At 40.7% G+C, this 22,320-nt stretch overlaps 1 protein-coding gene across 1 annotated transcript in view; it reads left to right on the forward strand.

The window, feature by feature from the left end:
* CYSTM1 (cysteine rich transmembrane module containing 1) overlaps positions 1 to 22,320 on the forward strand; it is a 96,236-nt gene that overhangs the window by 14,195 nt on the left and 59,721 nt on the right. The gene's annotated exons all lie outside the window — the stretch shown is intronic.

The raw sequence follows: 22,320 nt of genomic DNA on the forward strand, positions 1-22,320 counted from the left end.
AATCTCTTTGTAGCCATGGGGTTAGAAGAGTAGAGTGAAGGGAAGAGGGGACCCCCGGAAAAGGAGACCTTGCTCTAGAGGTAGAGGAGAAATGATTCGGTGACTAACTGGAAAAAAAAAGTTTGGAAAATTAGGCTAGGACCGGTTAGTAAAAACAGTGCTGTGGGAAGCCATCGAAGCATCAGCTGGATCGGGGTGGGGGGAACACTGGGGTAGACATAAACTGAGACTGGTATGACAGTCTCTAGAGAGGTGAGGACGCTCGGAACTCTGGTCTGATGGGATTCCGGGAAGCCTGTTTATGAAATATTTATAACAGACAGGGCTGGAGGCTTAGGCAACTAGGTGCTGTACACCCTTGAGATTGTTAGCAGATTAAAAACAAAAACAAACAACAAAAAAACCGCGAGAGAAAAACACACAAAGGCCACCCGTTTTCTTGTAATCTCCTTTGACTATATTTAATGACCAGCTGAGGATTTGCCCCCGCCTCAGTATGCACAGAGATTGTAATGACCACTGCACATTCCCTTCAAGAGTATTTTACAAAAACACCTCATATCCGCAGGGTGAAACCCAAATCTCCAGTGATTGGTAGGAGATTTAATGGGGGGAGGAGGGGAAGTTATTAAAGGAGAATCGTGGCCTAAAACATGACTATGTATCATTGGGTAAGCATTTCAAAAAGGGGCCCCATGTTCTTTGTTAATCCAGTCCAGAGTTCTCCTTTCCTACCTGTTCCCCTTAGCTTGTGGGCTTCTTAATGTAAGGCTGCTTAAGTGTTTATTGGCCGTTTCGTGTTAATTTCCTGAGAAACCTGAAGAAGATATTTTGATTATATGAAGAGGAATGATTTAGTGATTTTCAAAAATTTTCCCAGCCATGAAGTTCACTGATGCTGTGACAAAAAAAAAAAAAAAGGCACACCCGCCCATTTTACATGGGAACTTGGAATTTTCTGTTTTCTGGGAGGAAGTGAAATGCTGAACCTTCTCACCAATTTGTTTTGTATTTGTTTCACTGACTCCAGAAAACAGAACTGGACCTCCAGAAGTTCTGGACAGTAAAAGGTAGTTTAGGGAATTGCCAAGAACTTCAGAAGGCGGCAGAAGCTGGTTTGTGCATGAAGGGAGAAACCAGCACAGCACTAGAGGGAGGGCCAGTCCAGAGTGTGGGACCTGAGGAAGGCCAACTTCCCAGTCAGATCAACGAAGTCATTCTCTCTAAAAGACCCAAGATAAGTGACGTGAGCAACGTGTGTAAAAGGCCAGAGCAGCGTGCATGTCCTTCACACACACACCCCCCCCCCCGCCCCGCCTGCCCCCATGGCCTTGTTCCTGTTCAGTGGTAGGGCTTGTTACTATAGCAGTTTTTAAGGGTCTTTGCAGGAGCCCCTTAGTATCAAGAATCACTGGATATTAGATTTCTTGGCCACATTTTAAGTTTGTTAACTATTTTTTTTTAAACCTCTCACAGTGTTTGAACAGTCTGCCCTCCCTCCCTTCCAAACACAATAAGTACAGTATGTGCTATCAGGGTAGATAAGTAGGCCAAGAGTTTTCAGAAATTTTCTATAATCCTTTCATTCACCCCTGCCACCTCCACTTCCTTGTCAGGAAAAAAATGTTAGTGTGTTTCCCTAAACACAAACTAAGATAAACACTGGGGCTGCACTTCAACAGAATGCCCTCCCCTATGAGGAGAACTCGGAGCAGGGCTGGGTTGTTGGCAGGACACTGGCTTGGAGTCATTCTGATCCCTGTGCCTGCGATATCCAAGGCCCTGAGCAAGCCCCTCCTCTCCACATGGAAATGTTCCTGACCTTGAAAATGGATAATAGTACCCCTTCACAGAGGTACCAAGGAGAGTTAATGAGAGGCTTATATATTTGAGGTCCTCCAAAGTAGACTGAATGGTATATTTTGAGACAAAGTAAAATGAAGGCGGTAAACATTCTAAATTTTAAAGTAAAAGACCAATTCAAACTCTTAAGGCATTTTTGCTCTTTTTTCCTGGAGTATATGGGCTTGGTTACCAGTCAGCCTGTACTCAAGATATAGAGGCCTAAAGCTAAGTGTATGTTTGTGTTTCGTATGTAAATCAGCTCAGATTGCTCACCACCCTTTATTTCCCCTGGTGTTGTTAGTTGCCATGCCATCAAGTCGGCTGCAACTATTGGTGATCTTATATTGTCCGATGCAGTGCCATCTTCATGGTCTTTAATATATTTGAGCCCATTGTTGAGACTGATGTGTCAGTTCAGCACATTGAGGGTTTCCCTCATTTTCTATTACTCTTACATATCTCTCTGTGTCTTCCTTTGTCTTGGTCATGTTGTGCTGACGTCCCCCTTGTGTTTTGTGTTTACCAGAGTTAATACTTGTCTACTGTCTAGTTACTGATTTTCTCTCCCTCCCCCTACCATCCCTGGTAACCATCAAAAAATGTTTCTTTCTGTGTATAAACCTTTTCTTCACTTTTTATAATAGTGGTCTCATGCAATATTTGTCCTTTTGTGAATGACTTATTTCACTCAGCATAATGCCCTCCAGGTTCATCCATGTTGTGAGCTGTTATGCGGATTCATCTTATTCTTTAACGTTGCATAATATTCCATTAGATGTATGTACCACAGTTTGTTTATCCATTCAACCACCGATGAGCACTTATATTGTTTCCGTTTTTTTACTATTATGAATAATGCTTCAGTGAACATGGGTGTGTATATGTCTGTTAGTGTCACAGCTCTTACTTCTTTGGGTTATGTACCTAGGAGTGGAATTGCTGAATCATATGGTATTTCTATTTCTAGCTTTGTGTGTGCTTTAGTTGAAGGTTTACAGAGCAATTAGTTTCTCATTGAACAATTAATACACACATTGTTTTGTGATATTGGTTGCCAACCCTGTGACTGTCAGCACTCTCCCCACCTTGACCTTGAGTTCCCCATTTCCATTCATCCAACTTTCCTGTACTCTTGGGACTTCTTATCCTTGTGCCTGGGGTGGTATGCCCATTTAGTCTCATATACATGGTTGAGCTAAATGTATTATTGATTGTTTTATGGGCCTGTCTGATCTTTGGCTGAAGGGCGAACCTCAAGAGTGACTTCAGTACTGAGTTAAAAGGATGTCCCGGGGCCATACTCTCAGGGTTTCTTCAGTCTCTGTCAGACCATTAAGTCTGGTCTTTTTTTGGTGAGTTTAAATTTTGTTCTACATTTTTCTCCAGCTCTGTCTGGGACCCATATATTGTGATCCCTGTCAGAGCAGTTGGTGGTGGTAACTGGGCACCATCTAGTTGTGCTGGACTCAGTCTGGTAGAAGCTGTAGTACTTGTGGTCCATTAGTTTTCTAGACTAATCTTTCCTTCGTGTCTTTGGTTTTCTTCATTCTCCCTTGCTGCAGACGGAGTGGGACCAGTGGAGGATCTTAGATGGCTACTCACAAGCTTTTAGGACTCCAAACCCTACTCACCGAAGTAGGATGTAGAACATTTTCTTTATAAACTATCTTATGCCAGTTGAGCTAGATGTCCCCTAAGACCATGGCCCCCAGCCCTCAGCCCAGTAATTCAGTTTCTTAGGGAGTTTGGATGTACCTATGAAGCTTCCATGCCCTTGCCCTGGTCAAGTTGTGCTAACTTCCCCAATATTGTGTACTGTGTTACCATTCACCAAGGTTACCGCTTATCTATTTTCTAGTTAGTATTCTTCCCTCCCCTCTCTCGTAACCATCAAAAATTGTTTCTTTCTTTGTGTAAACCTTTTCATGATTTTGTATAATAGTGGTCTCATACAGTATTTGCCCTTTTGTGATTGACTTATTTCACTCAGCATAATGCCGTCCAGATTCATCCATGTTTTGAGATGTTTTGCAGGTTCATCATTATACTTCATTGTTGCGTAGTATTCCATTGTGTGTATATACCATATTTCATTTATCCATTCATCTGTGGATGGGCACTTAAGTTGTTTCCATCTTTTTGCTATTGTGAATAATGCTGCAGTTAACATGGATGTCCATATGTCTGTTCATGTCACAGTTCTTATTTCTCTAGGATATATTCTTAGGAGTGGGATTGCTGGATCATACGGTATGTCTTATTTCTGGCTTTTTAAGGAAGCTCCATACCATTTTGCACAGTGTTTGTGCCATTTTGCATTCCTATCAGTGTATGAGAGTTTCAGTCTCCCCACAATCATACTAGCATTTGTTGTTTTCTGTGTTTTGGATCAGTGCTATTATTACTGGGGTGAAATGGTATCCCATTGTAGTTTTGATTTGCATCTCTGTAATGGCTAGTGATCACGAGCATCTCTTCATGTGTTTTCTAGCCACCTGACTGTCTTCTTTGGTGAAGTGTCTATTCATGTCTTTTGCCCATTTTTTAATTGGATTGTTTGTCTTTTTATTGTTGAGGTGTTGAAGTTTTCTATAAATCTTAGAGATTAGCCCTTTGTTGGATATGTCTTTGCCAAAAAATTTTCCCAATCTGTGAGTTCTCTTTTTAGTCTTTTGGTGAAGTCTTTTGATATGCGTATGTATTTAATTTTTAGGAGGCCCCAGTTGTCTAGTTTACTATATACTCTTTGTACATTTTTAGTGATGCTTAATAGTCTATTTATGCCATAAATTAGGGCCCCTAGGTGTGCCACTGTTTTTTCTCCTATGAGCTTTATAGTTTTAGGTTTTACTCTGAGTTAGGTTTTGTGTATGGTGTGAAGTAAGGGTCCTGCTTCATTCTTCTGCAAATGGATATCCAGTTTTGCCAGCACCATTTGTTAAAGAGACTATCTCTTTCCCATTTAATGGATTTCGACACTTTGTTAAAGATCACCTGCCCATAGATGGCTGATTTACTTCTGGGTTTACAATTTTGTTCCATTCTATGTGTTTGTCATTGTATCAGTACCAGGCTGTTTTAACTACTGTGGCTGTATAGTAGGTTCTGAGATCAAGAAATATGAGTCCTCCTACTTTGTTCTTCTTCAGTAATGCTTTGCTTATCTGGGGCTTCTTTCCTTTCTATATAAAGTTGGTGATTAGTTTTTCCATCTCGTTAAAGAATGTTGTTGGAATTTGGATTGGGATTGTATTATATCTATAGATTGCTTTGGGTAGTATTGACATTTTCACAATGTTAAGTGTTCCTATCCATGAATGTGGTATGTCTCTTGGTTTCCTGAAATAGTGTTTTGTAGTTTTCTTTGTATAAATCTTTTATGTCCCAGGTTAGATTTATTCCTGAGTATTTTATCTTTTGGGGGGCTATTGTAAATGGTATTTTTTTCCTGATTTTCTTTTGGGAGTTCTCATTGTTACGATAGAGCAATCCAGCTGATTTTTTTTATGTTGATCTTGTATCCTATCACTTTGCTGAGTCCTTCTATTAGTTCCAGTAGCCTTCTTGTAGAATCTCTGGGATTTTTTATGTATAGGATCATATTGTCTGCAAATAGAGATAGTTTTACTTCTTCCTTATTGATTTGGATGCCCTTCATTTCTCTTTCTTGCCTTACTGCTCTAGCTAGAACTTCCATTACAATATTGAATAAGAGTGGTAATAAAGGGCATCCTTGTGTGGTTCCAGTTCTCAAGGGGAATGTTTTTAGCCTCTCTCCAGTGTTGGCTGTTGATTTTGTATTTATGCCCTTAATTATGTTGAGGAATTTCTCTTCTGTTCCTATTTTGCTGAGAGTTTTTATCAGAAATGAGTGTTGGATTTTATCAGATGCCTTTTCTGCATCAGTTGAAATGATCATGTGGTTCTTTTCCTTTGTTTTATTTATGTGGTGGATTATGTTGATTGATTTTCTATGTTGCACCATCCTTGTATACCTGTTATAATCCCACTTGGTCATGATGTATTATTTTTCTGATATGCTGTTGGATTCCATTGGCTAGGATTTTGTTGAGAATATTTACATCCATATTCATGAGAGATATTGGTCTATGATTTTCTTTTTTAGTGGTATCTTTGCCTGATTTTGGTATCAGGGTTATACTGGCTTCATAGAGTGAATTCAGGAGTATTCCATCTTTTTCTGTGTTCTGGAATAGTTTGAGTAGAATTGGTGTCAGCTCTTCTCAGAATGTTTGGTAGTATTCTCTAGTGAAGCTGTCTGGGCCAGGGCTTTTTTTTCTTGGGAGTTTTTTTTTATGACCTCTTCAATTTCTTCTTTTGTTATGGATCTGTTGAGATTTTCCACCTCAGTTTGTGTAAGGTGGGTAGTGTGTTTCTAGAAATTTGCCCATTTCTTCTAGGTTTTCAAATTTGTTATAATTCCTCATAGTATTCGGTTATGGTCCTTTTTATTTCAGTTGGTGGTTTCCCTCATTTTCACTGACCTAATTTATCAAGCATGACATCCTTTTCCAGGGACTAATCTTTTCTGATGACGTGTCCAAAATAAGCAGGCAGTTATGCCATCCTCACTTCTAAGGAACATTCTGGCTTTATTTCTTTGCTATGATACTGGAAACTATGCCACCAGTATTTCAAATACCAGCAGAGTCACCCATGGTGGATAGGTTTCAGCAGAGCTTCCAGATAGGACAGACTAGGGAGAAAAGCCTGGCCATCTACTTCTGAAAATTAGCCGATAAAAACCATATTTCTTTTAGCCTCGGTTAACCTGGGCTTAGTCCCTGGGTGGTACAAATAGTTAATGTGCTTGGCTGCTAACCTAAAGATTAGAGGTTTGTGTCCACTGAGAGGTGCCTCAGAAGAAACGTCTGGTGATCTACTTCCAAAATATCAGCCATCGAAAGCACTATAGATCATAGTTCCACTCTGACACACATGGGGTTGCCGTAAGTCAGTTTGAGGACAATTGGTTTTTAACTGCACTTGGTCTTTTCAGAATGCCTGAAGTAAATCAGTGACAGAGCAGGCAGTGGGGCTGACAGCTTTTGACCCAGCATCCTTTCAACAGCAAGAATATTATAGGAAGGTGTCTCCACCTTAAAAGAAGTTAGTTATTAAATTCATTAGAGAAAGAAGTGGGTAATAATGCTCACTAAATTGAATGATCAATGCAGTAGTCATCTGTTTAAATTCCCCCTATCCTATGTTAGTCCGCCAGGCCTGCAGCTTAGTCAAGTAGAGATTCAGGTACTTGCTGATGTGCTCAGGGACTCCATGGAACTGTGACATCTATCTCTTAGATTTCTGACATTTGTTGACCAGGCATAGCTCTCTCTACATGTGGGCAATTCTGACAGGAGAGTTTTCCTATCCTTCTCAGGCAGAGCTGAGTGCTCTGTTCCAGGCCTCCGTATTCCCCATGCTTGGCCAAGGCTACTAATTGACGTGGCTGTAAAATGGAGTCAGCAATTAAAAAGCAGCAGCGTAGGAGGGAGGGAAGTGGATGTGCATTGACTCTCCAGCTTCACAGTCAAAAACGTTTCCTCCACTTTGGCGTCTATATACAAAGTGTTCTTCAAAAGGAAGTGAACTTGGGATGACACTTTTTGTAGTTTTTAGGAGACCTTATGTAAGTATTATATAAGTATTAGTACTTTATAAAAGTATTAGTACTGATTTAGGCCTCAAAGCCAGATCTAGGAAACTGGATGGGCCAGTGCTTAGATCTAAAGCAAGGCAAACAAGCGATTTGAGTCCAGTCTCTGGGCAGCAAGACTGTGGTATGACTTTGCCAAAAGCAAGGGATGATTTATATTTTTCTGAACTCTTTCAATTAAAGGGTTAAAGCATAGTCATGGTGGAGGGAGAACTTGATGAATTTCCTCATTGGGTAATACTGCCTTATCAGGAATGCCTATCATTACTTCGCTGATGATTTGTGCTAAAGAATCTTAGCCAATCCCAAGAATTCTGGGCCAGAATATACATCATGACTGAGAACTATTTACACATGGTCAGTGTTCAAAGAAAGGTGGAGGTGGGGAATATTTGAACTGCAAAGAGAGTTGGGGAGAGGAAGATCTGGAAAATGATATTTAACTGCCACTTTAAATGTCTAATGCTGCATGTAGTACTTTAATCCAGTTGCTGTCCAGCCAATTCCTACTCAAAGTGACCCCATGTGTGTCAGAGCAGAACTGTACTCTTTAGGGTTCTCAATGGCTGGTCTTTCGGAAGTGGATCACCAGGCTTTGTTCAGAAGAACAAGGCATCTCTGGGTGAACTTGAGCAGCCAACCTTTTTGTTCAGCAGCCGAGCACACTTGTCAGCTTTCAGTATCAGGACCTTGGGTAGGGTCAGGTCAGCTGGGAATAAAATGTGTTGAGAGGGTGACATTTGTAGTAAAGTGCCTGTCTCATGAGTTTTTATCTTTAAGCATAATACTTAATGCTTTTGTGATGCCACGAGCTTCCTGGGGACCCCAGGCCCTATTCTACCCCTATTTTCCCTCTCTAACAATACCCTCTTTAAATGCAGTCTAATTTCTATAGATATAATCTGATATTAGAGATAACCTCATCCCAGTTTCTGCTTTTTTCTGGCCCTGCTAACTTTCCTGAACTATTTTTTGGTGGTCTTTAATGTAAGGGGAGTCCTGGTGGCACAGTGGTTAAGTGCTTGGTTGCTAACTGAAAGCTGGGTGGTTCCAACTCACCAGTGGAGAAAGACATGGTAGTCTGCTTCCTAAAGATTACAGCCTAGAAAACCCTATGGGGAAATTGTACTCTGTCCTATAGGGTTGCTATGAGTTGGAATCCACTCCATGGCACACAACAACGTGTGGTGATGGTGATTAGTCTTTAATGTCTGGTGGTGGTGATAGAAGGAAATCCTGTTGGGGCAGTTAAATTCCAAAATGAGGGACTGGATGCTTAACACTGGTGTTTCTTAGGCTTGATTTGTATATTATTTGCTTGATCTTTGTCTTATTTGTATGCCATCTGTACCATTATTTCATTAACATTTTTCTTTAAATTGATCCACTTTAAAAAACTCTAAAATTTACTAAAAAGGGAAACTGTATCATTGCCTTAGATTAAAAACCACTCTCAACAGCCACAAATAGAGGTGAGTTAAAAAAAGGCATAACTACAGGCATGTTCCCCAAATTATGCCCCACTTGGGGAAATACAGCCTTCACCTAAAGATACTCTCACTAATAGTGAGTTTTTCAGGCACCATTAGATAGTGGTAGGAAGGTTGTAGAGGTAGACAGGCCTTCAGACCAAAACCCAAAAAACCAAACCCAATGCCGTCGAATCGATTCCGACTCATAGCAACGCTATAGGGCAGAGTAGAATAGAGTAGAACTAACTGCCCCAGAACTACCTTCAGACTAAACAAAAAAAAAACAAAACCCATTGCCATCGAGTCGATTCTGACTCATAGAAACCCTAGTGGCATAGTGGTTAAGAGCTGCGGCAGCTAACCAAAGAGTCAGCAGTTAGAATCTACCAGGCACTCCTTGGAATCTCTGTGGAGCAGTTCTACTTTGTCCTTTTGGGTTGCTATGAGTATGGGATGACCTTCAGACAAAAAAAACCAAAAAACCAAAAACCCAGTGCCTTCAAGTTGATTCCGACTCATAGTGACCCTTATAGCACAGACCTTCAGACAGGGCCCCTTAAATCCCATCCTTCCGAAACTCCCTGTGTGGCTCTATGGTTCCATGAAGGCAGTAGGGTGAAGACGAATCTTAAGAGCTAAAAAGAAGTAAGTGCAGTGCGAAACCACTGGTGTTTTGATACGAAGTTTGCCCAAAAGATGGTGGTGAGCCCTTATATTGTATTAAATTCTAGGCCCTTTGCCAGGGGCTTGGCTTCACTGATGCTGTTATTGTTCTTCCTATGCATGCGTCCTCCTGGAAAACTTACTTTAATTTTTTTGAGGGGGGGTTATTATTATTTTTTTACTCATCAGTACCCCAAACTACTTTGAGCCCTTGTCGTCCGTATGCAGAGTAGCTCTTTGTGGATGTTACTAATGACAGAAATCTGAAGTTGGCAACTAGCAATTTGCTTTTTCTAACCTTTGTTGTCCATAAAGCCTATTCCTTTAAAAGTCCTATGAAAATGGAGAAAGAAAGGGGGAAGGGCAAGCTGCCCTGGGGTTGTATGGTCTCTTAGGGTGCCGCCCATGGTAGGCATCAGCGGTAGGTAGTTCCCAGGGGGACGTGAAATTCACTGTTGCCCATTAAGAGCCACCCAGCAGTGCTGACTGAGCTGCTGCTCCCTCAGAGGGTCAGGAGAGCGCACTTTAATGGTGGAGCAGACTGAGGCTGGCTTGCTGTTCATCAGGGACCAGGAGAGCATTTAGTTAAATTGCCTGCGCATTGAGCTGTGGGGACTGCTTTCTAAGCCATCAAGATTTCACCTTTCCCACAAAGCCTCATCTGATGCTTTGGGAGGAGGCAGGCAGAGCTAGTCTTTCAGGAGCCGTGCTGGTGGGAGACTCAGCCTGGGAAGTGACCCTGTCAGGCCTGTTGGGAGGGACAGACCTGTCCCTTTCTAGTGTGCCCTCTTAACTTGGCAGGGGGCAGAGTTCTTCCCTTCTCTCTCTCCATGCCCTAACCTCTCCTTTCATTTCCCCAACTCATTTTCTGTGTTGTTAACCGCTTTCTTCCCTTTTCCTTTGCTTTCTATTCACTTTTGCCCTCTCTTTTGATCCTTTCTCTTGCTGGGCCTCATTTTCTCTCCATTCTCACTTTGAGGGCTGGCTATTTGAAGTTCCCGGAGTCAAAATGCTGTATGTTCCAGTGACAAGATAGAATTCAGAGGTGCCCAGACTTTTTTTTTCTGAGGAGGAGCCAGCCTTCACTTGCCACTGGCTTCAGATAACAGGGTTGGTGGGGCACTGACCAGAGTCCCTAACTTGAGTGGTTGGGGTGGGACGGGTTGTGCCCGTTTCCCAGCAGTGAGGGGGGAAGTTGTGGTCAAGATTTGCTGGCACTGTCAGGAGCTGTCAGATAAGAAGCAGAGGTGTACTCCTGGGAACTCTTCAGGGGCATACCCCTCCTGGAAGCTGAAGGCAGAAGGGAGTCCTGCATCCAGGCTGTCCTCTGGTTTCTGCAGAGGACCGTTTATGCTTAATGAAGGCTGGAGAAGGGGCCCTTGGTGAGTTTGGCCTGGAACCCACAGGACTGTTCATCATCACTGTGGATTCTGCCCTGGAGCTGCATATTTCCTGGTGGTGACCGGAACATATTCTGTTCTCAGTGGTGGTTGGATGGTTATCGGAAGCACAGAGAAGCATGGCTTTCCTGTTCAATGAGGAAATAAATGAATTATTTTTTCTCCTAAAAGCCATGTAGTTGACTTAACCCAAAGATCATCAGCAGGGGTTTTAACTTTCTTTGTTTAGTATGGCATATATAAAGTATATGTAACATAAATGTACGGTTTAATGAATAATTATATTCGTTAATGTAACTGTGTAATCTACCCAGGTCTAGAAATACACCTTTATTTTTAAACCTAAACGAGGTAATAGAATACACTGTTACAATTTGATTTTTTAACTTAATACATGTTGATGCTTTTCCATATCAGCACATATAGTTCTACCTTATTGTTTTTAAGGGTTCATTGGAGGTCCCTGGGTAGCACAAATGGTTTGCGTTTGACTGCTAAATGAAAGGTTGGTAGTTCAAACCCATCCAGCAGTGCCACGGAAGAAAGGCCTGGCACTCTGCTTTCATAAAGCTTACAGACAAGAAAACCGTACAGAGTAGTTCAGCTCTGTAACACATGGGGTTGCTATGAGTCAGAACTGACCCAACGGCAACAGGAAAAATAGTAGCTCCATGAGGGCAATGGTAATTCAGAATTCTCGCCTTCCCGGTGGGAGACCTGGGTTTGATTCCCAGCCAGTACACCTCATTTGCAGGCACCACCCATCTGTCAGTGGAGGCTTGCTTGCAATGATGCTGAACACGTTTCAGTGAAGTTTCCAGACTAAGACAGACTAGGAAGAAAGTCCTGGCAATCTACTGCAGAAAATCAGCCAGTGAAAATCCTATAGATCACAACAGTCCAGTCTGCAACTGATTATGAGGATGGCACAGGACCGGGCACGATTTCGTTCTGTTGTACATGGGGTTGCCATGAGTCTGGGGCCTGACTTCACAGCAGCCGACAACAGTAGAAGTTCCATGGTGTGGAAATACCTTGGTTTATTTCACCATTCATGAAGCCCTGGTGGTGCAGTGGTTAAAATGCTCGACTGCTAAATGAAAGGTCGGTGGTTTGAAACCCCCAGCAGCTCTGGAGGAGAAAGATGTGGCAGTCTGCTTCCATAGAGATTTACAGCTTGGAAAACCTAGGAGGTTGCTATGAGTCAGAATTGACTTGATGGTAAAGAATCTTTAATCATTCATATATATGGAAACCCTGGTGGCATAGTGGTTAAGAACTACGGCTGCTAACCAAAAGGTCAGCAGTTCGAATCCACCAGGCACTCCTTGGAAACTCTGTGGGGCAGTTCTACTCTGTCCTGTAGGGTTGCTATGAGTCGGAATCAACTCCATGGCAATGGGGTGGGTTTATATATATATATAGTAAATTCTTCAAATGCTTTTTATTTTTTATTGTGCTTTAGGTGAAAGCTCACAGAGTAATTTCCCATTCCATAGTTTGTACATAAGCGTTCCATGACATTGGTTGCATTCCCTGCAATGTGTCAGCACTTTCCCCATTACCACCCCGGGTTCCCTGTTTCTTTTCATCCAGATTTTCTCCCCCTTCTCACCTTTTTGTCTTTGCTTTTGAGGAAATGTTGTCCTTTTGATCTCGTGTAATTGATTGTTCTTAGGAGCATGTTCCTCTCAGGTGTTATTTGTATTATAGCCCTGCCTATTGTTTGACTGAAAGGTGGTCTCTGAGAATGGCTTCAGTTTCAGGTCAGAAGGGTGTCTTAGGGCCATAGTCTTGGAGGTTCCTCCAGTTTCTGTGAGCAGTAAGTCTGGCCTTTTTTGTGAATTTGATTTTTTTGTTCTACATTTTTCTGCTGCTCTGTTCGGGACCCTCTGTTGTAATTCCAGTCAGAGTGGTCGGTAGTGGTAGCTGGGCAGCACCTAGTTCTTCTGGTCTCTGGGTCATGTAGGCTGTGGTTTGAGTGGTCCATTAGTCCATTGAACTAATTGTTCCCTTGAGTCTTTGTGGTTTTCTACACTCTCCTTTCCTCTGGATGGGAAGAGACCAATATTGTATTTTAAACGGCCACTCGCAAGGTTTTAAGACTTCACACAGGATGTAGAACATTGTCTTTATGAACAGTGTTGTGCCAATTGATGTAGGTGTCCACTGAGTCTGTGGTCCTTTGCCTTCGAGCCTAGGAGCTTTGTCCTTTGAGGTGTTTGGTTATGTCTCAGAAGTTTCCATGACTGTGCCTCTTGTACTTGTATGCTTTATTGTCTGTATCTGTATACATGCAGCACCTACAACTATGTCTGTAGAAATACCCACAACCAAACCTATATCTGCAGGTGGATGTGCTCCCTTGTACCCTCCCACACCTCTTTAGCATACCTGTCTACCTGTGTATCCTTATTGTTTGTTTGTTTGTTAATACTTTTGTTGCAGGTTTGTCAATGTTATAGTAATTACTGTAGCTGCCCTTTAATTTTGCTTTCCTCTCAGTATCTTCCTTTGCCTTGGTCATGTTGTGCCAACTACCTCCATATTGTGTATTGCCATTCCCTTCACCAGCGTTAACATGTGTGTTCTATCTAGTTAGTAATTTTATTTTCCCTCCCTCCTCCTCCCATCCCTGGTAACCATCAAAGATTTTTTTTTTTCTTCTGGTTATAAACCTTTCTTGTTTTTTTTAAAATAGTGGTTGCATACAATATTTGTCCCTTTGTGATTGTCATATTTCACTCAGCATGATGTCTTCCAAATTCATCCATGTCTTGAGATGTTTCACAGATCCTTCATTTTTATCCTTGAGTAGTATTACATGGTGTGTATGTAGCACAGTTTGTTTGTCCATTCATTCATTAATGGGCACTTAGGTTGTTTCCGCTTTTTGCTCTTATGAATAATGCTGCATTGAACATGGGTGTGTATATATCTATTCGTGACATGGCTCTTATTTCTTCAGGGTATATATATATCTAGGAGTGGGATTGCTGGATCATTGAACCACTCACATATTGATGGACATTTGGAATGTTTTATTTGCTATTGCAAATGAATACTGTAATATATATCTGTGTGTGTATGGCAAATTTTTTTTTGGTATATGGGTGCTAGTAGGTATCTGTAGGATAAATTTCTAAAGGTAGAATTGCTAGTTCAGAGTAGGGTGTTTTTATTTATTTATTTGGGGTTTCACTCCAAAATGTGTTTTTATTGAAGTGTTTATAAGAAAAAAGGATGGTCCCTCTGTAAAAAGAATGTTTGCTCCAAACATGAGGCAAGACTGAAGCATCAATGCCTGGGTGGCTCAGGGTAGGCCATTTTAATTGTTGATAGGTATTTTCAGATAGCAGTGATTTTTTTTTTAAGTTACATTGAATAAATGTGGTAGATGTTGTATCTTATAGAGCAGTAGGTCCTGAATCCAGCCAGAGGTTCTTTATAGAATGCTTTATGCGCAATGATTTTAGCAGATATGTTGTCCTTGAAGGGAGGTTCCCTGGATTATCTCAGAAGTCTTCAAGGCTAGAAGAATGCTAAACTGTATATGCCAAATTTAATATCAGAGGGAGGCAAGCTTGATTGGCTATAGCCATATTTTAAAAATAATTTTGAACTACTAATGTGAATCATTAATGTGGGTATGACTTTTCAGGCTTTGTGGTTCCTAATCTAAGATATTAGAATAAGTTGAGAATGCTTATATCCTTTGAGTTATCTTAAAGTTGGGGATGGCAGCGTAAAGCAATTTCCTGAATGACGTTAGCTAGCCATGTTATGAAATTGTTGATTTCTTAGTTTCATGTGTAACTCAGTTACAAAAACAATAAACCCAAAAAACCAAAGCCAGTGCTATCGAGTCGATTCCGACTCATAGCGACCCTGTAGGACGGAGTAGAACTTCCCCATAGAGTTTCTGAGGAGTGCCTGGGGGATTCAAACTGCCGACCCTTTGGTTAGCAGCCGTAGCACTTTAACCACTATACCACCAGGGTTTCCACAAAAGCAATATGTTGTTTTACATCAAATATTCTTTGTGAGAAAGGAAAATAAAATAAGATAGTCTCTGATCTTTTGCCTTGCATTTACATCTTGATGTCTTTGTTCACTGAAGGGTCCCATTTCTGAGCTGTCTCATTGTGTACCTTACAGAGCGGGTATTCCAAAGCCACAGCCAAAAAAATTTTCTTATTTTGTTGTTGTTGAGAATGCACACAGCAAAACATATATCAATTCAACAGTATCTGAAAGTACCATTTAGTGACACTGATTACATTCCTCAAGTTGTGCAACCACTCTTACCTTCCTTTTCTGAGTTTTTCCTCCCCTCTTAACATAAATTCACTGCCCCCTAAGGTTCCTATCTAATATTTCAAGTTGCTATTGTCAGTTTGATCCCAAATAGATAGTTCTTAAAAGAGCTTAGTGCTCAAGGGAGACATTTTTTACTAATTAAGCTAAACTGTTGTTTGGTTCTAAGAAGACTTCAGGGAATATTAAAGATAATCTCAGGGCAGTAGTTTCAGGGGTTCATCCAACCTTCATGGCTCCAGGAAGTCTAGAGTCTCTGAGAATTTGAAATTCCGTTCTGCATTTTCCTCCTTTTGATCAGGATTCTTCTATAGAATCTTGGATCAAGATGCTCAGTAATGGTAGCTGGGTACCATCCAGTTCTTGTGGTCTCCTGGTAAGGGAGGCAGTTGTTCATGGAGGCGGTTAGCCACACATTCCATTTCTTCCTCCTATTCCTGATGCTCCTTCTTCCTCTCTTGCTCCAGGTAAGTATAGACTAATTGTTGTGCCTTGCATGTCCATTTGCAAGCTTTTAAAACCCCAGGCACTGCACTACGCAGTGAACTAGGAGGTAGAACAGAAGCAGTAAACATGTTATTAGGCCAGTTAACTGGGATGTCCCATGTAACCATGACCCTAAACCTCCAAACCAAGAAACCAAATCCCATGAGGTTTTTGGTTGTACATAAGCAGTCTCAGCAGCTACTCTTTTTTTTTGTCGTTGTAAATATATCTATCACACAACTTTTGCCAATTCAACTTTATCCAGGTGTACAGCTTACTGACAGCAATTACAATAATCACCACAACCAAAAGTTTTGATACAAAAGACATGCTGTAGTATTTGTCCATTCACTGACTATATGAGGACAGCTCATGGCTTGATAGAACTCTAGCAAACAAAAGACTGTGAATGAAGTAGGAATTGCTAATAATATTTGGGAATAGTAATGGAATAACACTGCAAGTTGTTTCCTTTTAGCCTACTCCCAAAAGAAAAGAAACTTAGGAAATGACGGCACACAGCAAAATGAGTTAGAAATGGTGAGCATGTCATAAAAACAAAGATCTTGTCCATTTTGTACTATCAGAGGTCTCCTGGTATTGTCTTTGCTGGGAGCATCACTCTTTGCTGCGAGCATCACTACCATCTTTAAAAAAGTAAATCTTTGCTGTTGCTCCCATGTAAAGTGGCCCATGTCAGGAGTTGGTTCTCCCTAGGTGAAGGTCTACAGTTCCACTGGAATGCCTGTTGTTGTGACTTTGGCTTTGGGATTTAGGTTTGAGACCATTGCTTCTTAGCTCTGTGCACTGTACACGTGAATGCGTGGCATGACTCTCCTGATTCGGGCCTCTACTTGTACTTTGGTTTCAGTAGAACTGCTCATAACTCTTTGAGGTAGTTTCCCCCCATGCCCTGGACTCCACAAAGTGATTTCGTCTAGTCTGTGTAGCCAGATTACCCTCACCATACCCTTGAAATTTGGAGAAATTCTAGCCTTTACAATCTGATGCAATAAGAGACAAATGGAAAAAAAAAATTATTTTTGTTAATAACATTACTGAGGGAAAAGAGCAAGTTGGCTAGAGCTCTTCCTCTCTTATCTCCAGCACCGGGCCTGACATGTGTTGTTGTTGTTAGGTGCTGAGTAGATTTTCAACTCATAGAGACCCCATGTGACAGAATAGAACTGCCCCGTAGGGTTTTTAAAAAAATTATTTATCTGTTGTTATTGTTGAGAATACACCAATTCAGTAGTTTCTACATGTCCGATTCAGTGACATTGATTACATTCCTTGAGTTGTGCAACCAGAGGAACCACAGTACTCTGTGCTTCCTCTACCTCAGCTTGGTTTTATAATTGCTGATGTTAACAACGTCTGTCTCCCTCACTAACCTGAGTAGCTGTCTCTAGCTTACCATTATTGCTGTAGTGCCGGGAATCATATTAGGTGTTCCAGGAAGTATATATGGAATGAACAAAGACCTGTGTTAATGGAATAAACTAGCCTGTAAATGCTAAAAATTAATGAAAACTGTAAACCGGAGATGATATAACAGCACAAAACCAGTAATTCTAAAGCTTTTTTAGCCCAACAAACTGCATCTAAATCACAGCTAAATTATGGGTGTGAGAATCAAGAAAAATTGAGGGACAGAGGATATAAACAGTCTATTTACAAAGGTCCTATTCAAAGGCCAGCTAATCAGGGAGTTCAAAAATAGACAGGGAGGTCTTTAGAGTTAGATCTGCTTTCAAGTTTTTAAACTTTAAAGAGGAATTTTTTAAGTTGCCATGAAGGATATTTAAAGACAGAAAGATAAGCCTGACATCAGGCTTTGAAGATAATAGGGTTTCAAGGTGGGGTAATCTTACATGGAACCAAGAGAATTTTTTTTTTAACTCCAAGTCTGGTACCTAGCCAAGTGAAGTGTCTTCTGAAAAAAGAATCACAACTACAAAAATCACCACAAAAAACAGTGAAGGGGAAGATTAATAATAGGAGGGAAAATTGGTATACCAAAAGTAGATAGGAGGCCTAAAGAGACGTTCCAGCCATTAAAAAAAAAGTAGGCAGTATAAAAATATGAGAAAGCACTAAGAAGACTTAATTTTTTTATGATTATATAAGTTCCTTTATTGAAAATTTCAGGAATACAGTAGAGTATAAACAGGAAAACAAAAACTGTCCATAATTCCAACACCCAGGGAAAACCACTAATATTTTTTTTTCCTTCTAGCCAACTTTTGTCTGTCTGTTGTTACTGTACCACTTAAGCATACAACTCAATGAATTTATATGTTGTCATGTAAACATGACTCAGCTCAAGATATAGAATATTTTCAACATCTTAGAAGGCTCCCGAGCTTGTGTCTTTTCCCAGTCAATATCCATAGATTTGGCTCTTCTTGAATCTCATATAAATGAAATCTTAGTTACCTAGTGCTGCTATACCAGAAATACCACAAATGGCTGTTTTTAACAAACAGAAATTTATTTTCTCACAGTTTAGGAGGCTGGAAGTTCAAATTCAGGGTTCTGGCTCCAGGGGAAGCCTTTCTTTCTCTGTTGGCTCTGGAGGAAGGTTATTGTTTCTTTGAGCTTCTGTTCCTGGGCCATCTTCCTGTGGCTTGGCATCTCTCTTCCGCTATCTCTGCTCTTTCTCTTGCTGGTTTAATCTTATTTATATCTCAGAAGAGATTGATTTAAGACACACCCTACACTAATCCTGTGTCATTAACATAACAAAGACAACACATTCCCAAATGGGATTATAACCACAGGTATAAAAGCAAAATGTGCTGATGCCATGATGTTGATTTCAACTCACAGTAGCCCTGCAGGACAGAGTAGAACTGCCTTATCATAGGGTTTCCAAGGAGCAACTAGGAGATTCGAACTGCTGACCTTTTGGTTAGCAGCTGAGCTCTTAACCATTGTACCACCAGGGCCCCATCACAGGCATACCCGCTGCCGTGGAGTCGATTCCAACTCAGCAACCCTATAGGACAGAGTAGAACTGCCTCATAGGGTTTCCAAGGAGAGCCTGGTGGATTCAAACTGCCAGCTTTTTGGTTAGCAGCTGTAACAACTAAGCAACCAGAGTTTCCATCTCAGGCATAGAGGTTATGATTTACAACACATATTTTTGGGGAACATGATTCAATCCATAACATGTGGCATTAAGTCTGTTGAGTCTGGGTTCTTCTGCTCATCATTTTCCGTGGGATTGATTCATGTTGTTGCGTGTAGTAAGAGGATTTTTTTTTATATTGCTGAGTAGTTTTCTATTGTATAAATATACCATAATTTATCCCTTCTGCTGTTGATAAAAGGAGCCCTTGTGGTGCAGTGGTTAAGCGTTTGACTGCTAACCGAAAGGTTGGCGGTTCAAACCCACCAGCCACTCTGTGGGAGGAAGATGTGGCCAATCAGCTTCCCTAAAGATTACAGCCTTGGAAACCCTATGGGGTGGTTCTACCCTGTCCTACAGGATTGCTATGAGATAGAATCTACTCATTGGCAGTGTGTTTGGTTTGGTTTTTGCTGTTGATAAACACTGGGATAGTTTCCAGTTTTTGCTTTTATAAAGCTGCTTTGAACATCTTGTACATGTCTTTTGGTGGACTTATGGGATGTACAATTAACTTTACCCAGAGAATTTAGTTTTCCTCTCACTTCCTCTGACTTCCCTGACCAGTTAGTTGCCTCTACTTTGAACTCTCAGTAGAGAACTTTGAACTCTCTGTGCTTCCTCTACCTTAACTTGGTTTTGTAATTGCTGATATCAATGTCTATCTCCTTCACTAGCCTGAGCAGTTGTTTCTCTTTTCCTTTTTTTTTTTTTAATATTTTATTGTGTTTAAGGTAAATTTTACACAGCAAATTAGCTTCCAACTCAACAATTCATACACAGATTTTTCCGTGATATTGGTTGCTATCCCCACAAATTGTCAATACTCTCCTTATATCCACCCTGCCTTGCCCCGTTTCCATCCCTCCACTTTCCCCGCCCCTCCTTGCCTTCTCGTCCTTGCTTTTGGGCAAATGTTGTCTGTTTGATCTTGTATAGTTAGTTGATTGTTCTAAGGAGCACATTCCTTTATAAGTCAATCTATTGTTTGGTTGAAAGGTGACCTTCGGGAGTAGCTTCAGTTCCAGGTTAAAAGGGTATCTTAGGGCGATAGGCTCAGGGGTTCCTCCAGCCTCTATCAGTCTGGTCTTTTTTATGAATTTGATTTTTGTTCTACATTTTTCTCCATTCTAACCAGGACCTTCTACTGTATACCTGGTCAGAGTGATTGATAGTGGTAGCTGTGTACCATTCTAGTTCTTCTGATCTCAGGCTGGAGGACCCTGTGGTTTGTGTGGGTCTTTAGTCCTGTGGACTAATTGCTTCCTTGAGTCTTTGGTTTCCTTCACTCTCCTTTGCTCCAGATGAGAAGAGACCAATAGTTAGTTGTATCTTCGAAGGCCGCTCGTAAGTTTTAAGAACCCAGATGCTACTTACCAAACTAGGATGCAGGTGGAACATTATCTTTATGAACTATGTTATGCCAATTGACCTAGATGTACCCTGAGATTATGTGAGTAGCTGTCTCTAAAAAAACTTACCATTATTGCTGTAGTGCCAGAAACCGCTAGTGCTGGGTCATAGTAGGTGCTCCAGGAAGTATTTATGGAATGAACAAAGGACTATGTGAATGGAAAAAACTAACCTGTAAGTGCTAATAATTAATGAAAACTGTAAACTGGAGATGATACAATAATACAAAACCAGTAATTCTAAAGCTTTTTTAGCCCAACAAACTGTACCCAAAGCACAGCTAAATTATGGGTATGAAAATCAAGAAAAATTGAGGACACAGAATATAAACAATCTATTTACAAAGATCCTATTCAAAGGCCAACTAATCAGGGAGTTTAAACATAAACATGGAGACTGTTCTTGGGAGATAATCTCTAAACTCTTGGAATTCCCAGTGATTGGAGTCTTTGTTATTTATGGAGGGGTTGCAGATTACACCTGCTAGATTATGACAAAGAGGCAACTCTTGGGTAGAGGCTGTCTACTCCAGAAAGACCCACCAGGTGATATCAGCCCTACTGCGGGGCAGTGAGAGGGGCTGGAGATTGAGTTCAACCATGTGAGCAATAATTTAATCAGCTATGCCAAGGAAATGAAACCCCAATAAAAACTCTGGACAATGAGGCTCAGGTGAGCTTCCTGGTTAGTGGAAGACATGGGAGGATAATGCATCTTTGGGACATGGAAGCTCCATATATGTATTTCTAAAAGCGTCTAAGTTACTCTCTTAATGATGCCTTTTGAGGAATATTTTTATTTTTTTTAACAAAGTTCAATTTACTTCCTTTTATGTTAAGGTTTTTTGTATCATGTTCAAGAAATCTTTACCTACCCCAAAGTCATGAACATATTCTATGCTTTCTTCTAAAAGTTTGATTGTTTTAGCTTTCATAGATAGATAAATGGCTATCTTCTATCATGGTGACCTCACAAACAACAAAATGAAACATTGGCCAGTCCTGCATCATCCTCATGATCACCAGCATGTTCGAGTCCATCATTGCATCTTTCATGTCACTCTATCTTACCAAGGGTCTCTCTTGCCCTTGCTGGTCCTCTGCTTCACCAAACATGATGTCCTTCTCTACTAATTGATCCATCCTGATAATGTGTCCAAAGCAAGCAAATCAGTCAGTGTTCTGTTTTGATCTATGAAGTTTACATTGGCTGATTTTCAGAAGTAGATTCCCAGGCCTTTCTTCCTACACTGTCTTAGTCTGGAAGCTCTATGGAAACTTGTCCACCATGTATGATCCTTCTGGTGTTTGAGATAGCTTTCAGCATTACAGCAACACACAAGCCACCACAGTATGACAAATTGACAGATGGTTGGTGGTTTCATATATAGGCCTATGATCTACATATTATGAATTAATTTTTGTGTATGAGAGTAGGAATCAAGGTTAATTTTTTTCCCCCACAAGGCTGTCCAGTGAATCCAGGTCTATTTATTGAAAAGACTAGCTTTTCCATTCTGAATTGCAGTGGTGTCATTCTCTTAAATTAGGTGGCTATACTGTATGGTTCTGTTTTAGGATACTTCCTTCTGTTATGTTGATCTATTTATCAGCATTTCCTCCCTTATTTTTTGTAAACTTGCATCTTTAAAAATGTGTCTATCCTTGTACTTGATTGATAGTTTAGCTGTAAAGGTTAAACACCTTTCCCTCAGAATTTTGAAGGCATTGTTCTATGATGGCAAGTTTCAAGTGTTGCTTTTGAAGTTCCTGATCATTTTCTCTCTGGAAGGTTTTAATAATCTTTGCTTTGTCTCTGGTGTTCTGAAGTTTCACAAAGAAGTTCTTTGATGTGGGTTATTTTATTCATTGGGATGAGCCTTTCAGTTGGTAAAACAAAACTCTCAGTTCT

Source organism: Loxodonta africana, chromosome 2 (genome assembly GCF_030014295.1).
Source record: "Loxodonta africana isolate mLoxAfr1 chromosome 2, mLoxAfr1.hap2, whole genome shotgun sequence".
Lineage (NCBI taxonomy): Eukaryota > Metazoa > Chordata > Mammalia > Proboscidea > Elephantidae > Loxodonta > Loxodonta africana.